This window comes from Oryctolagus cuniculus, chromosome 1, assembly GCF_964237555.1.
Source record: "Oryctolagus cuniculus chromosome 1, mOryCun1.1, whole genome shotgun sequence".
Taxonomy (NCBI): Eukaryota; Metazoa; Chordata; class Mammalia; order Lagomorpha; family Leporidae; genus Oryctolagus; species Oryctolagus cuniculus.
The window spans coordinates 95120049-95135813 of NC_091432.1; the positions used below are offsets into that span (position 1 = coordinate 95120049).

The following is a 15765-nucleotide window of genomic DNA, read 5'->3' on the forward strand; positions in this document are numbered from 1 at the left end:
TCCAAGGTGTTTGATTGTTTTTGTAGCCATTGTGAATTGGATTGATCTTAAAAGTGCTTTATTAGCCATGGAATTTTCTGTGTATACAAAGGCTATTGATTTTTGTGTGTCAGTTTTATATCCTGCCACTTTACCAAACTCAATAGTCTCTTAGTGGTGGATTCTCTCTATATAGAATCATGTCATGTTCAAATAGTAATAGTTGACTTCCTCCTTCCCATTTTGTATCTCTCAGATTTCTTTTTCTTGCTTAATGGCTCTGGCTAAAACTTTCAGGACTAAATTGAATAGCAATCGTGAGAGTGGGCATCCCTGTTCTGGCATCAGATCTCAGTGGGAATGCTTACATCTTTTCCTATTAAACAAAATCCTGGCTGTGGGTTTGTCATAAATTGCCTTGATTGTGTTGAGGAATGTTCCTTTTAAACACAGCTTGCTTAGAGGTTTCATCATGAAAGATATTGTATTTTGTCAAATGTTTTCTCTGCATCTATTGAGATAATCATATGATTTTTGTTCTTCAGTTCGTTAATATAATGTGTCACATTGATTTGTGAATTTTGAACTATCCTTGCAAACCATGGATAAATCTCACTTCGTCCAAGTGAATGATCTTTCTATTTTTTGGATTTAATTGGCTAGAATTTTGTTGAGGATTTTTGCATCTGTTTATCAGGGAAATTTAGTTCTCTTTCTCTGTATCTTTCTTAAGGGTTAGTGATTAAGGTGATGCTGACTTCATAGAAGGAGTTTGGGACGATTCCCGCCCTTTCAGATTTTTTTTTTTTTTAGCTTTTATTTAATGAATATAAATTTCCAAAGTACGACTTATGGATTACAATGGCTTCCCCCCCATTCCGTCCCTCCCACCTGCAACCCTCCCCTTTCCCACTCCCTCTCCCCTTCCATTCACATCAAGATTCATTTTCGATTATCTTAATATACAGAAGATCAGCTTAGTAACTTGAAAAAAATTGAAGTTAGTTCTTCTTTAAATGTCTGGTAGAATTCAACAGTGAAGCCATCTGGTCCTGGGCTTTTCTTTGTTGGGAGGGTCTTTATTACTGATTTAATTTCTTTCTTGGTTATGGGTCTGTTTAGGTTTTCTGTGTCTTCATGGCTCAATTTAGGTAGGTTGTATGTGTCTAGGAATCTATCCATTTTCTAGGTTTCCCAGTTTGTTGGCATACAACTCTTTGTAGTGGTTTCTGATGATTCTTTTTATTTCTGTGTTATCTTGTTACATTGCCTTTTTCATATCTAATTTCATTGATCTGGGTCTTCTTTCTCCTTTTTTTTTTTTTTTTGTTAGTTGGTTCAGTGGTATTTCAGTTTTGTTTATTTTTTCAAAAAAATCTCTTCATTTTGATCTTTGGTATTTTTATGTTTCACTTTTGTTCTCTTATTTTAATTATTTTGTTTCTTCTACTAATTTTGAGTTTGGTTTGCTGTTTTTCTAGATCCTTGAGATGCATATATAGTTCATTTATTTGGTGCCTTTTCGGTTTCTTGATTTAGGCACAAATTTCTATAAACTTTCCTCTTACCACTGCTTTAGCTGTATCTCACAAATTTTGGTATGTTGTATTGTCTTCATTTGTTTCCAGAAATTTTTGATTTTGATTTTGATTTTCTATGACCCACTGTTAATTCAGAAACATGTTCCTCATTCTGCCTGTGTTTGCAGATGAAGTAGAGATTCTTGATTTGTTGATTTCCAGCTTCATTGCATTGTGGTCTAGAATATGCATGGTATGATCAATTTTTTTTTTTTTAATTTGCTGAGACTCACTTTATGGCCTAGTATATGATCAATCCTAGAGAAAGTCCCATGCACTGAAAGAAAAAAAAATGTGTTCTCTGTGGCTGTAGGGTAGAAGGTTCTGTAGATATCTGCTAGGTCCATTTAGTGTATGGTTTTATTTAACTCTGTTGTTTCCTTGTTGATTTTCTGTCTGGTTGATCTGTCCATTGCTGAGAGTGAGGTATTGATGCCCCCTGTTACTATTGTATTTGAGTCTATATTCACCTTAAATCCCTTAGCAATTCTTTTAAATAGCCATATTCCCTGTAATTAGGTGCATATACATTTATAATAGTCACATCTTTCTGTTGATTTGATCCTTTAATCAGGATATGGCATCATTCTTTGTCTCTTTTAATAGTTTTATGTTAAAGTCTATTGTGAAATTAGGATGGCCACACCAGGTCTTTTTTGGTTCTGGTTTCATGGATTATCTTTTTCCATCCTTTCCCTTTTAGTCTGCATGTGTTTTTGTTGGTAAGATGTGTTTCTTGTAGGCAGCAAATAGATAGGTTTTCTTTTTTAATCCATTCATCCAGTCTGTGTCTTTTAACTTGGGAGTTGAGACCATTTACATTCAGTGTGACTGTTGTTAAATACTGTCTTTGCCCTTCCATATTTCCTTAAATAGTCCTGTTATGTATTTTGGATTTCATTTGTACTTCTGCTGCATTCATCATCCTTTGTAGTGATGTTCCTGTTTCTGTGCGTAGCACATCCTTGAGCATCTTCTGTAGGGCTGGGCAAGTAGTTACAAATCCTTTCAATTTCTTCTTGTGGAATATCCTTATTTCTCCTTCATTCATAAATGAGAGTTTTGCAGCATATAGTATCCTGGAAACATTTTTTTTCTCTTTGGACTTGGAATATATCTGGCGATTGCCTCCTTGCCTTGTAGGGTTGAAATGAGAAGTCCAGGTTGAGTCTAATAGGGTTTCCTAGAATGTGATTTGTCATTTCTCTCATGTACATTTTAAGATCTGTGTCTCACTGATGTGGGTTTTGCCACAATGTGTCTTGGTGAAGTTCTTTTCTGGTCATGTCTATTGGGAGTTCTGTGTATTTCTATTACTTGGATCTCTTTATTTTTCTAGATTGTGGAAGTTCTCTAATTTCATTAAGAATGCCTTCTAATCTTATCTCTTTCCATACCTCTCAGAATTCCTAGGGTCCATATGTTGGGTTATTTGATAGGATCTTATCAATCTCCAACCATGATTTTTAATTTCCTAATTTCTTCTTCTTGTACTTGGTCTGACTGTATTATTTCTGGAAGCTTGTCTTCTAGTTCTGATAGTCTTTTTTCTGTCTCATCTATTCTATTGCTAAGACTTTCCACTGCGTTTTTTATGTGGTCTATTGAATTCTTCATTTCTAATATTTCATTCCGGCTTCTCTTTAAAATCTCAATTGCTTGGCAGTGCTTTCACTTAGATTGTGTATTTGCTTCCAAGTAATCTATTAGTTGTCTGATTGTCATTTTTGGCATATCCTTAATCTCTTCTTCAGCTTCCATTATTGAAGATTTGTATTGCTCCTTTGGTGAGTTCATAGTCTTCCTTATTCTTACTCAGAGTTTTTCCTTTGTTCTTTGGCATTTTTTGTTGGTTTCTGGTTGATTTTATTTTTAAATTGATTTCCCTCTGCTATGAGCTGCTATGTGTCTGTGCATTGCAAGTGGATCCATGCAGCAGCGCCTCCTGGAGCTCTGTTTACTTCTAGATCATGATGGAGGTGGGTACCAGGGCTTTGGTACACTAAGCCCTGCCTATTGGGGCCAGGCTTGCTTCTCACTTGTGTGTGACACGAGCTTGGGTTTTTGCTTTTTAGCACTCCTTGTTGTACAGCTTGCATAGTAGGGAGGAAATCACTCTGATTGTGATTCTTGTTCCTGAGTGGGGTGTGTTGTGAGGTGGCCCCCGCAATTATGAGTATGTGTGCAGCAAATGCGGCAGTCCCCTGCTTTCACTCGTAAACAATCAGTATGGCTTCTCCCCTAGCTGAACATCCAGTTGTTGGGAGGCAGGAGATAGCAGATGGACTATGGTATGCCCATCCTCTCCAAAGTTCCCCTACAATTTCTCCTTCTTGCTTGGAGCTTCAAACACAGTTCTCCCAGCTTCCCTGCCTACCACTATCTGCAGCTCCATGAACTTGCAACCTTTCACTTTGTTCACCTGGAGGGGGGTGGGGATGGCACCCATCTCCTCTAACCCCTCCTCCACTCCTTTGCTGCACTTTCTCCACTTCTCTCTCCTCTTTGTTCCCTCATTGTGGGCCTAAGCAGTCTCTGGTAGACTCCTGGGCCACTCTTGTGAACTTCTTGAGATTTCACCACCGCTTGTATCTCCTCTGCTCACTAACTATCCATTTTTCCCAATTACACTTGGATTGTCCTGCTGCTGTATGCCATCTTGGCCCCCTCCCTGCACATTCTACCACATTTTTAAAAGTAAATCATAAATATCCATATCTTTAATTTTGCCATCACTCATTATTGCTGTGTCTTTGAATCCATTAAGTGTGCATTAAAAAATACTTATTTGTCTGAAAAGCAGAGTGTTAGATAGGTGGATAGGTAGATAGCGATCTATCCACTGATTCACTTCCTATATGCCTATAACATTCAGGACTGGACCAGACTGAAGCCAGGAAACAGGAACTCAATCTGGTTGGGTGGTGGTAGCAACCAAATTAGTTAAGCTATCACTGCTGCCTCCCTGGGTGCACATTATCCCAAAGGTAGAATGGAGAATGTAGCCAAGACTTCAACCAAGGTCCTTGGGATTTTCGGTGTTCCAAATGGTACCTTAATCACTGTGCCAAGATGCCTGTCTCTACTTTCTCTTTTTTCTTAAGATTTATTGACTTATTTGAAAGAGTTACAGAGAGAGGTAGAGACAGAGAGGTCTTCCATCCACTGGTTCATTTCCTAGATGGCTGCAATGGCCAGAGCTGAGCCAATCCAAAGCCAGGAGCCAGGAGCTTCCAGTCTCCCACGCGGGTGCAGGGGCCCAAAGACTTGGGCCATTCTACTACTATCCCAGGTCATAGCAGAGAGCTGGATCAGAAGAGGAGCAGCCAGGACTCGAACCAGTGCCCATATGGGATGCCGGTGCTCCAGGCCAGAGCTTTAACCCACTGCACCACAGTGCCGGCTCCCATCTCTATTTTTTTTAAGACCACCCACATTTCACTCTCATCTATTCTTTTAGACCTCAGGTCTTGTTTTTCTGGGTGTTCCATCCTTCTGACACTCTCCTCATCCTGGCTAATTCACACTAGAATCCATTGCATATAAATTAACCATTCTTTTGCCAGCATCTTCAGTATCCCAACTCACTTTTCTGTATACTTCATCCTATCTGAAAAACCTTTGAACTTGGATTAGTCTCAGTCTATACACAGGCTGCTGGGCTCTGGTAGTAACACTTCAGATATAAAATTTCTACTATTTGGATGAGACCTGGGCACTGTTCCTTTATTCTGCAGTGTTGTTTCCAACCTTCACTATTTTCCTGAAAGATCCATTCTGTCACTGACTTCCTTTTCCCTTGGCAGAACACCTTTATACTTCACAGAGAAAATTCCAGCTGTGAAATATGAGCACTTGAAAATCCCTGCCCTTCTATTCCATCTCCAAATTTGTCTGAAACCACTCTCATTATCTTTGTTCTAATATAAAAGCAGTCGACCTTCACCATCCCCAGTCCTGTGTACTTGATCCCATCTACTCTCTTTAGAGACTTCCCCCAGGGGATCTGTCCTTGTTCTTCTGTCCTTTCATCTTTGGTTATCCTGTGTGCCAACCTACAAACGGGACTTCTTTGAAGACATCAGGACCTAGGTGGATGTTGGTTTGGCTTCTATTATTACCAGTCTTCAGGGTTACAGAATTATTGGAGATAAAAGTACTAAAACTCACAATGAGGTGAAAATGAGCAGATAGAGAAGTAGGCAAGAATTCTGAGTTACTCATCTACCTATCTGCTGTGGATAAGCCTGCACATAATCAGTCAATACATGCTGAAAAAATGAGGGAAGGAAGGATGAAGACGCATGAAAGAAGGACAAGTCCATCAGTGATCTTATAAACGGGCAGCAATACACTGGTCCTTTGTGTGTGTTAATTACATGACTAGGATAATCCTCCACTTGATTTGTTTTTCAGTTTTGTTTGTTTTACATGAAGGCAAGGATCTTTTTTTTACTTATTTATTTTATTCATGGTTTTGATAATGAATTCTTTTATTACATTTCAGTTGTAGTTTGCTTTAAAATACTGACTATAAATTTAACAGGAATGCATCTTTTTTAAATTTTTAAAAAATGTTAATTAGTCTTTACAAATTCAATATAGCTTATAGATACAGTTCTGTATATGATAGTCCCTTCCTCCACCCCTCCTTCTCCCTTTATCTTTTTTTTACTTTTTGAGATAACATTTTATATGTATTTTAAATCTATATTACAGTAAAATGGCTTAATGCTTTTGTTTTTACAATTAAAAAACAAAAATACTCTAGTGGGAATATAGTCAGTGGCTATAAATAATAATTGAATGGAAAAATGACCATTTAACCCATGTACAGTAAATTTTAAAGAAATAACAGATCATTAAAGCTATAGTAGTATGTCATTCTTATCCACTGGTTTGACAAAACTGTAAAAGTTTTACATAAACTGTATTTGCAGGAATACTGATACACACAAGCATTTCTTCTTTTTTTAATTTTGGTTACCACATAGAAGGGAGAGCATGTGGTATTTTTCTGTGTTCTGCTTATTTCACTGAACATCATGGCCTACAGTTGTATCCATTTTGATGTAAATGGAGAACTTCTTATTTTGTTCATAGGAGTATTAATCCAAAACACATTTTCTTTATCCATTCATCTGATGATGGACACCTTTGTTGATTTCAGAGTTTGGCTCTTGTGAATAGTGCTGCTATAAACATGGTGGTACAAGTATCTCTATGATACAATGTGTTCAAATCTTTTGGGTTTATACCCAGTAGTGGGATTGCTGGATCATACAGAAAGTTTATTCCTAGTGTTTTAAGAAATCTCTATACTGTTGTCCATAGTAAATTAAAGGCTGCACTAATTTACATTCCCACTAACAGTGTCTAAGTGTTTCCCTTTCTACATATCTTTGCCAGCATTTGTCACTCTGTTTTTTGGGTAATAACCATTCTGATAGGGGTGAGGTGATATCGCATTGTGGTTTTGAATTGCTTTGCCGTGGAGGCTAGTGGTGTAGAGCATTTTTTCATGTATTTGCTGGCCATTTGTGTTTCGTCTTTTGAGAGCTGTTTGTTGAGGTCCTTTGCCCAGTTCTTGATTGGTTGTTTTTTGTTGTTAAGTTTAAGTTGCTGATATATTCTGGATATTAATTCTTTGTCAGGTAGCTTGCAAATATTTTATCCTGTAGCAGGATGTTTGAGCAGAAATATAGATGCCGAGGCTTTAACAGGAGAAAATCTTTATTATTCTGGTGGAAAGCTCAGTTGGATTCATATCCAAAAGGACTGAGCCCTGAACAAAGGGATTTTCTTACATATATATTTTTACCTCCTTTGTCTCCCTTATATAGCTAAATACATACATTTGTTTGGATATTCTGTTACATGGCAGCTACAGATAAAAGATTGCACATGGGTACATAATTGCTGATAATGTTTAACTAGTTTCCCTTAATACACCTATTTCTTCCCCATGCATACTGAGCTGTATGCTGTCTAGCAGTGGCTAGCACCATCACTCTGTGCTCACAGGCAGATATTGGAGCAGTTATAAACAGGTAGATTGGGTTGCATTTCATACCAGAAAAGGCCCTTCTCTTCCTGTATTTGGCTAGGTTCCATCACAATCCCAATTTGTCGGGTGCCTCTTCACTCTGTTGATTGTTTCCTTTACTGTTCAGAAGCTTCTAAGTTTGATGTAATCTCATTTGTTTAGTTTTGATTTTGTTGCCTGTGCTCTGGTGGTCTTATCCAAGAAGTCATTCCCTATACCTATGTTTTGGAGTATTACTTCTACATTTTCTTCTGGCAACGTCAAAATCTTAGTCTTAAATTAAAGTCTTTGATCCATCTTGACTTGCATCTAATTTTTTCTTCTACATATACATCCAGTTTTTCCAGCACATTTCAGGCAGGGAATTTTTTAAAATGTGCTACAAATGATAGCCAATACTATACTGTGTGTAAACACACAATAATTGTGCTGTGTAGTTAAAATGATAAATATGTGTATTATTGATACTGAATTTAATATCCTTTAAATCAGCTTTACATGAATTATTACAATTTTGGTAAATGCTTATTCATACTTAGCACATTGAATACTGGGCATCTAATCTGAGCACCTTTCTGCTGTAATTTATTTAAAGCTTCACAGCCTTTTAGCCATAATTGTAACAATTAAATACCTTACTAACCTTCTAAATAACTTTGACTTGATTACAGTTTACCTTCCATCCTTTCAAATATGGAATAGGTCATATTTCTTTTTTCTACCACTTGAGAGTTTCTTAGGGGATTACTGGCAGGAGCTGTTTTTTTGTTTTGTTTTGTGCTATAAATTTACAAAGATGGGTACTTCCTTGAGGAACCTTAAATGCTTAGGTTTGCATCCCTTCAAGGGCCTGGTAGGGCCCTTGTTTTCAGTTATGCCTTCTGTTATTTCACAGATAACATTTCCAGAGCCACTTGTAATGGTTAAAGATACAATGTAGCTACCTACCTTAAGAAAAAAGGGATGGTAACCTGGTAGGCAGGCAGAATTGGAAGTACTGTTTTCAAGTGTCTGTGGGAAATGTCAACTTTGATTTGTTATGAAAAGGATAATCATCAGACTGTAGCCAAACAAGTACATAGTAGCCTAAATCCAGATCCAGCAGTAATTTTAGATCCCTGCAATTTGTATTTTGGGACACAAGGCTATGATGAAAGAGTGCCAATTCATTACAGGTGTTTTATATAAATATACAAGGTTGACTAGGCAGGGTCAAGGGTGGCCTTCATTTATTCATTTGTTTATTTATTCAGTCAAAAATATTGTAAACCACTAATTACTTAATACTAGGATCTTGTGAAGTATTGGATACATGGTGATTATGTTTCTGTCTCATATCTTATATTTTTTGTACTCATTTATTTTAGCAATTAAAATTCTATAAATATGATTAACATGTGTTTCTGGTGCCAAAAACTGTGAGATTGCTGAATGTAAACGAAATACATCTTTTGCTCTAGGAGCTATCCTTTTGCATTATCAGGAAAGATGTAACAGTAAATAAAACAGTTAGTGATGGATGGAATGCAGTACAATGGGAGCAAAACAGAAGTACTTCACGTATAGAATGTGAGGGAAATGATGTTTAAGCTGAGAATTTAGTAGAAATTAACTAAAGAGAGGAAAGAATGTACGACAGAAGGGATTACAGATTCAAGAGTAAGTGTTATGATTTCAAGTAACTGAAAAAGTATAGATAGAGGGGTATTCAGAGATATACTGGAAGGTAGGAAGAGCCATGGCATGATACTTTATTAAGGAGTTAGCTTTTGCCCAAAGGGTAAAAGGTAATTGCAGGATTTTAAGGAAGGAAGTCAGATTATGTTTTAGAAATATCATTTTGGTGGCTATAAGGAGACTTTTACTCTCTTGGGTGGCGTAAGCTTTAAGACTATTCCCTGAATTCAGGTAATTTAGAGAGCCAGAGAACCCCTACATATTCAAGGAATCTCAGCTAAATAGTCTTGCAGACTTTGTGGTCCCTATAAGATTCTTCATACTTTAAAAAAAATTTTTTTACTGCATTTCCAATACTTAGCTTACTGTTTAATGAATGAATGAACAAAGGAATTAACAATTAAGTGTACTAGATAGTTTATTTCCTATTGAGAACTGATAATTATTTTCCTGGCTTCAAATTTTTCTGCCTTTTCTTCAGAAATAATGTCTTCTGCAAGTTTCTTTGGATCCTAATTTCCACAGTTTTTCCCTTGGCTTGCACCAAACCTCTTAGAGCAATCTATTCCAATTCTCCTGTCATGATAATTCAGAATTATGGCATCTTCCCTACCCAGTTTTACATTGTCAGTGTTTCCCTTGTTTCTTTTCCATCATAGTATTCTCAGTTTCTTGTATGTGAATACTTTAATATTACAGTTGCAAGTTTTGTTCAAATCCAGCTCATGAGTTCTTTCTGTCTATAAGCCAAGTTATATAGACAGATCTTCATTGCCCATCCCCAGTTAGACTTTGGTCTGCTAAAAACAGACCTGCTAGTCTAGACACATTTAATGGACTCTTGAATATTTCCCCATTAAACTTCCTTGCTAACCAATCTTGGCATGCCATGTTTTAATGGCAAGGTTCAGTGCTTATGTGAAAAAACACTTGAGAGGTAGAGAGAGCCAGACAGAACTCATATCCACTAGTTCACTTCCCAAATGCCTATAACATGAAAATAGGATCAAGGAACTCAAAGTCTTCAGTGTGAGTGGCAGGGACTCAACTACTTGAGCCATCACCTGCTGCCTCCCAGAGTGAATATTAGCAGGAAACTGGAATCATAAAAAAAAAGCCAAACTTCAACATGGTAGCAGGTGCCCCAGCTGGCATCTTACCCACTAGGCCAAATTCCTGCACTTTAACATCATTTTTAAAGGGTGAACTTAAGCTCAGATTTCAAGTCTTTAGTTTTCATATTTATACTGACTTACCTTGAACTTCATCCAACTTTTTGACCTAAATCAAGCCAGTGTCTGCTACAATGATATACTACCAAATCCTGCCATCCTTCTTTCTTATGGCAGTCTTGTTTATATCAACTTTGAGTTACTTTGAAGGCTGGGGAGCGCTATGTAATATAATATTAACAACAAGAATCACTAGGGCTAATAAGTACCATTCACCAAGATATATGAACTATCCTTAGAGTTTATCAAGAAAGACAACTTTATAAGCAACAGTCATAGCAATAGAGGAAGTACATTGTTATTTGAACAAATAGCAGAAATAGTACAACCTACAACCACTCAGCGCTGCTTTCCCCATCCTCTAATTAATATTCCTATAGAGGCCTGCATTAAATTTCAATTAGGCCTAAATTGAATACTATGCATTAGACTACCAAAGTATACCTTCTACTTCCAGATGTTAATGCTATATTGACTTCCTTCAAATCACTCCCACCTCATAATGCTGCGAAGTACACTTCCCTCAGTCTTAGGATTTTCTGAGATTTTTATCCTTAGCTGATGCTTCCTGTCTTTTGCTCTATATTAATAATCTGGCATACATTTTCTAGCATGTCCACCTGGACACTCTTTACCTTAGCCACACAGATTTCTGCTTTAGCTTTTTAAATGCATTTTTTTATATTGCCCTCTAGAAGGCTAAGTCTTCACTGGGGAAAAAAATCCTTGAGCTCTTAGTTCTTACTGTCTTTTAACTAGTCCTGGCTGTTCTCATAAGAGTCAAACTGGATTCCTACATCTAGAAGTCTCTGCCATCACTCCTAGGTTCATCTAAATAGCTCTTCTCACTGCTCAAGGTGTGAAATGTACTGGCTGCTTAAATTAACTTCAGGTCACCTTTTTATTCCAATGTATCATTTCAAACATACATTGAAATATTTTAAATGTCTCCACCAAATGACATTTATGGGACCCAACACATGGGTATTATTATGGCCATTTTAAAAATAGGAAAAATAAAGCCACAAACCCAAGAATAGTTAATGAAAACTGTATTGTAATTTAAGAGAAGGCACAATAAAGTATCTTTTTGGTGATAGCATCCTAGGGGTTTTGCCCATCTATGACTTACCAGCAGTATTTTTAAGATGGTCACTCTCTTCATGGAAATATTTTGTAAGTTGGCTCCTAGGTTAGTGTGTGCCTGTTGTCTTCTGATCTATTTTGTTGGCTTTTCTTCTCCTTCACCTCTAAAGTTGGATTCTGTAGAGTGTAGTCACCTGATGTCTCTATGCTTCTGCCCTTAGTGAACTCAGTCTTTGGATTTCATCTAAACCTTGCTTCCAAGGTTTATAACTCCAGCCTAGTTATCTCCTGTAACTCTTCAAAAGTATCCCAGAGCATACTCAGTACTTCCACTTGGATGTTTAAGAAACATCTCAAACTAAATATATTTACAAAATTTGCAAAAGACATCCCCTATCCACAGTCATTCCTATTTAAAAAAAAAAAAGTAAAAAAAAGTAAATGACAAGTCCATCCTTCCTTTAGATTCTGAATTCTTGGAGTAATTTTTGATTCCTTTCCCTTCACCCTCTGTATCCAGTCTGACAGAAAATCACATACATTCAGAGTCACCTCTCAGCACCATCACTTCTGTTACCTTGAGTGAAATAAACTGGAAGGTAGCTGCCACCTAACTATCCCTGGTTCCATCTCTGTCCCCATTCTGGTTGGTTCTCAACCCATCAGTCTTAAATGTTCTGATTGAATCACAAGCCAGTCTCTTCTCTCTTGGGACTATTCCCGTGACTAATCATCCCATCCAGAGTACCAACATCTTTATAATGCACAAGCTCCTTTAAGATCAGCCCCCATTGCCTCTCTGAATTCCTGTCCTCTTTGTTTCCTCATTTGCTCTGCTCCAGCCATACTGGTGTCCTTGCTGTCAGTGAACACACCCGGCACACTCTCCTTCAAGTCCTCTGCCTTTAACAGTTTCTTCTTTGAATGCTTTCTTGGATATCAGCAGGTAAGGTTTCCTCCTGTAGGTCTTTGCTCATATGTCACTTTCTCGGTGAGACCTTTCATGTCCATCTGTTTCAAATTGAAACCTGATACTTATCTTCTTTCTCTCCTTTGTTTTTCTCCAAGGTCTGTATCTCCATCTAATGTTCTATATATTTTAACTCTGTTGAAAATTTTCTAGATACTCTGCCACTAAAATGAAAGCATAATGGGGAGAAATGGGCAAAAATTTTCACTGCTGCATCCAAGTATGTAGAACAGTAGCTCACACAATTAGACTTTTTAAGTAAATACCTATTAAATAAGTGAATTAAGTAAACCAATTATAGGATTAGTCCCAATAAAATTGACATGAATACATCTATTATATTTTTTTTTATTTTTTTTATTATTTTTTTTTTGACGGGCAGAGTGGACAGTGAGAGAGAGAGACAGAGAGAAAAGTCTTCCTTTGCCGTTGGTTCACCCTCCAATGGCCGCTGTGGCCAGCGCGCTGCGGCCGGCACACCACGCTGATCCGATGGCAGGAGCCAGGTGCTTCTCCTGGTCTCCCATGGGGTGCAGGGCCCAAGCACTTGGGCCATCCTCCACTGCACTCCCTGGCCACAGCAGAGGGCTGGCCTGGAAGAGGGTCAACCGGGACAGAATCCGGCGCCCCGACCGGGACTAGAACCCGGTGTGCCGGCGCCGCTAGGCCTAGGATTAGCCTATTGAGCCGCGGCGCCGGCCATGAATACATCTATTATAGTTTCCCAATCACTGTTATTTCACTTCCTGAGATATATTCTGTAGTATCCATGGTTTAGTATTTCTGAGCTTTTGGTTTATCTCAACCTAATAAACATTACAGTTCTAATATACACTTTAATTCCACAGTCTAACATTTGAATACTTGTTTTATTTCATCTTAATATCTCAGATATTAAAAGTAGCCTTACTACAATTACATTATTTTCATTTTCTGAAGTTTCTTACCTATTTTGAAAGGTTTTACAGTATTGTGATTCCTGAGAAATGAAATTCTTTATTTTCTTATTGTGTTTTGGTAACTTTCATAGTCCTTAGTAGATAGTAAGTATTTAACAAAATTATTCATAGGAAAACCTACATAAATTTGAAAAATGTTGTGTGTCTCTAAAACCTCTGACATTCCTATTTTTATATATTATACTCAAAAGACAAGTCTTAATCATTCTTACATACAGATATTCATATATATTAATTTGTTAATTCATCTGGTGAATATGTATTGTCTTATAATATCTGAATGTACATAGTAGTGAGCAAACAGGAAATTCCTACCAAGAGGAATTGCTACATTTAAAATTAATTTAAAATGAAGGATGTAGATAATAAAAGCATTAATACTAGAATGTCATCAAATATATATTTTGACTGAATCCTGAAGCTTACTTAATATATAGCCAACTTTTTTCATTTCTATTTTCATTAATTATAATAGTTTCAATATGATTTGTAGATACAAATCTAAGAACATAATGATATTCCCTTCTTCCCTCTGACGCTTCTTCCAGACTCTAAACTGGATCATCATCACCATTCTATAATGAACTTAGAGTTTATAGTTGAGATTTTAACTGTGAAATATGGCTATTAGTATAGCAGTAGTAATTCAAAATTTTAGGAATCAAATTTTGTACAGAGACAGTAGTTCCTCAGTACTATCAAGTGATAAATCCCTCCTGTAGTCAACTGTCTCACACTTTTGGAATACTAAACAATAGTGTATGGTCTATGCCAAACTACAATTTTATAGAAACAATCTTACAAAACATGCTGCTTGTACTGTTTACAGAAGATAAATCATTGCTCTTGGAATTTGACAAATAGCAATGTAACTGGCTTTCAAGACAACAAAACATTTCTTGAGTTTCCATCTACATCTCAGGTTTCATCATGTGCATACCAATTTTAGTTGCTTCTTGGAGAGGCATAATAAGAGTATTTTTATAGCAGAAAACTTGCAGAGAATGCTAAACTGTTGCAACAGGTTTGTTTTCCTGAAAAATCAGCAGTATCTAGCAAACTCTGCCCTCCAAGTAACCAGTGATTGTTCGTAATATCTGCTGTATTGATGTCCTTCTTTGCAGCATTGTGTTCGAAGGCTTTGATTCTTTACCCTTTTTTTTCACCATTTAAAGACTTCTGTTTTTACACCTTGTTTGAACAGTTTATTATTGTATAACAAGACAGTTATAAAGTATCTTATATATCATATAGTTTTGTCTCAGATAGTAAAAAGAGTGGTTGCCAGTTTTTCTCCTATGACCAATAAATCTGTCCTAGCAACTACTGTGCTATTATTTTTTTAACACACTAAACAAAATATCAGGTGCTTGTGATTCCTACATCAATCACATTTGTTTCTTTATCAGTGATAATTGTATGACATTCCCTAATTTTCCATTCTGTAATATATCTTCTATCTGCTTCACTTTACTGTTTGTAACTGGAAATCTTCACAAGCGAAAAAAAGCAGTGATGGATTTCATTATTAAATTGCATGTTGTCAAACTTTAAAAGAACTTTTGGCTATTTATGTATACATAGTTGTTGTACACAATATTATTGGTAATTTATTATCGATGATTCTAGCAAGTTTTTTAACCTCTATAGATCCGTACCTCAAAAATTATTCTCAAATAAGTATTCTTTTTAATTTATAAGGCTGAGATTTGATAGGTGAGAAAATAAATATTTGATATATCTAATTTTTCTTTTCCCCCCACTTCACCCTTGTTTATGTCTGTGTGTCTGAAGTTAAGATGACTTATACTAGATAATTTTATAAATTATATCAGATTTTTCAGAAAATCTGACATGACAAATTATTTCTGAAAATTCTGTTATGGAAATTTTCCCAAATAACACTTCCTCGTGAAGGACTCAAGATTTATAATAAAATTAAATTTTGTTCTTAATTGTTTTTGAGAAGATTTGAAGGCAGAGAAGATTTGAAGGCAGAGTTAGAGAAATTCTCCATCTTCTGATTCACTACCCAAATGCAGTGTGGCCAGGGGTAGGCTAGGTTGAAACCAGGAACCAGGTACTCCATCTGGGTCTTCTACATGGGTGGCAGTGGCCCAAGTACTTAGGCCATCTTCCACTGCTTTCCCAGGTCTGTTAGCAGGGTGCTGGATCAGAAGTGGAGGATCCAGGACTTGACTCCCTGTTTATATGGGATTCTTGAGTCTGAGGTAGC

At 36.7% G+C, this 15765-nt stretch overlaps 1 protein-coding gene across 4 annotated transcripts in view; it reads left to right on the plus strand.

The window, feature by feature from the left end:
* Positions 1-15765, plus strand: part of DYNC2H1 (dynein cytoplasmic 2 heavy chain 1) — a 367303-nt gene that overhangs the window by 317592 nt on the left and 33946 nt on the right. The window lies entirely within an intron of this gene.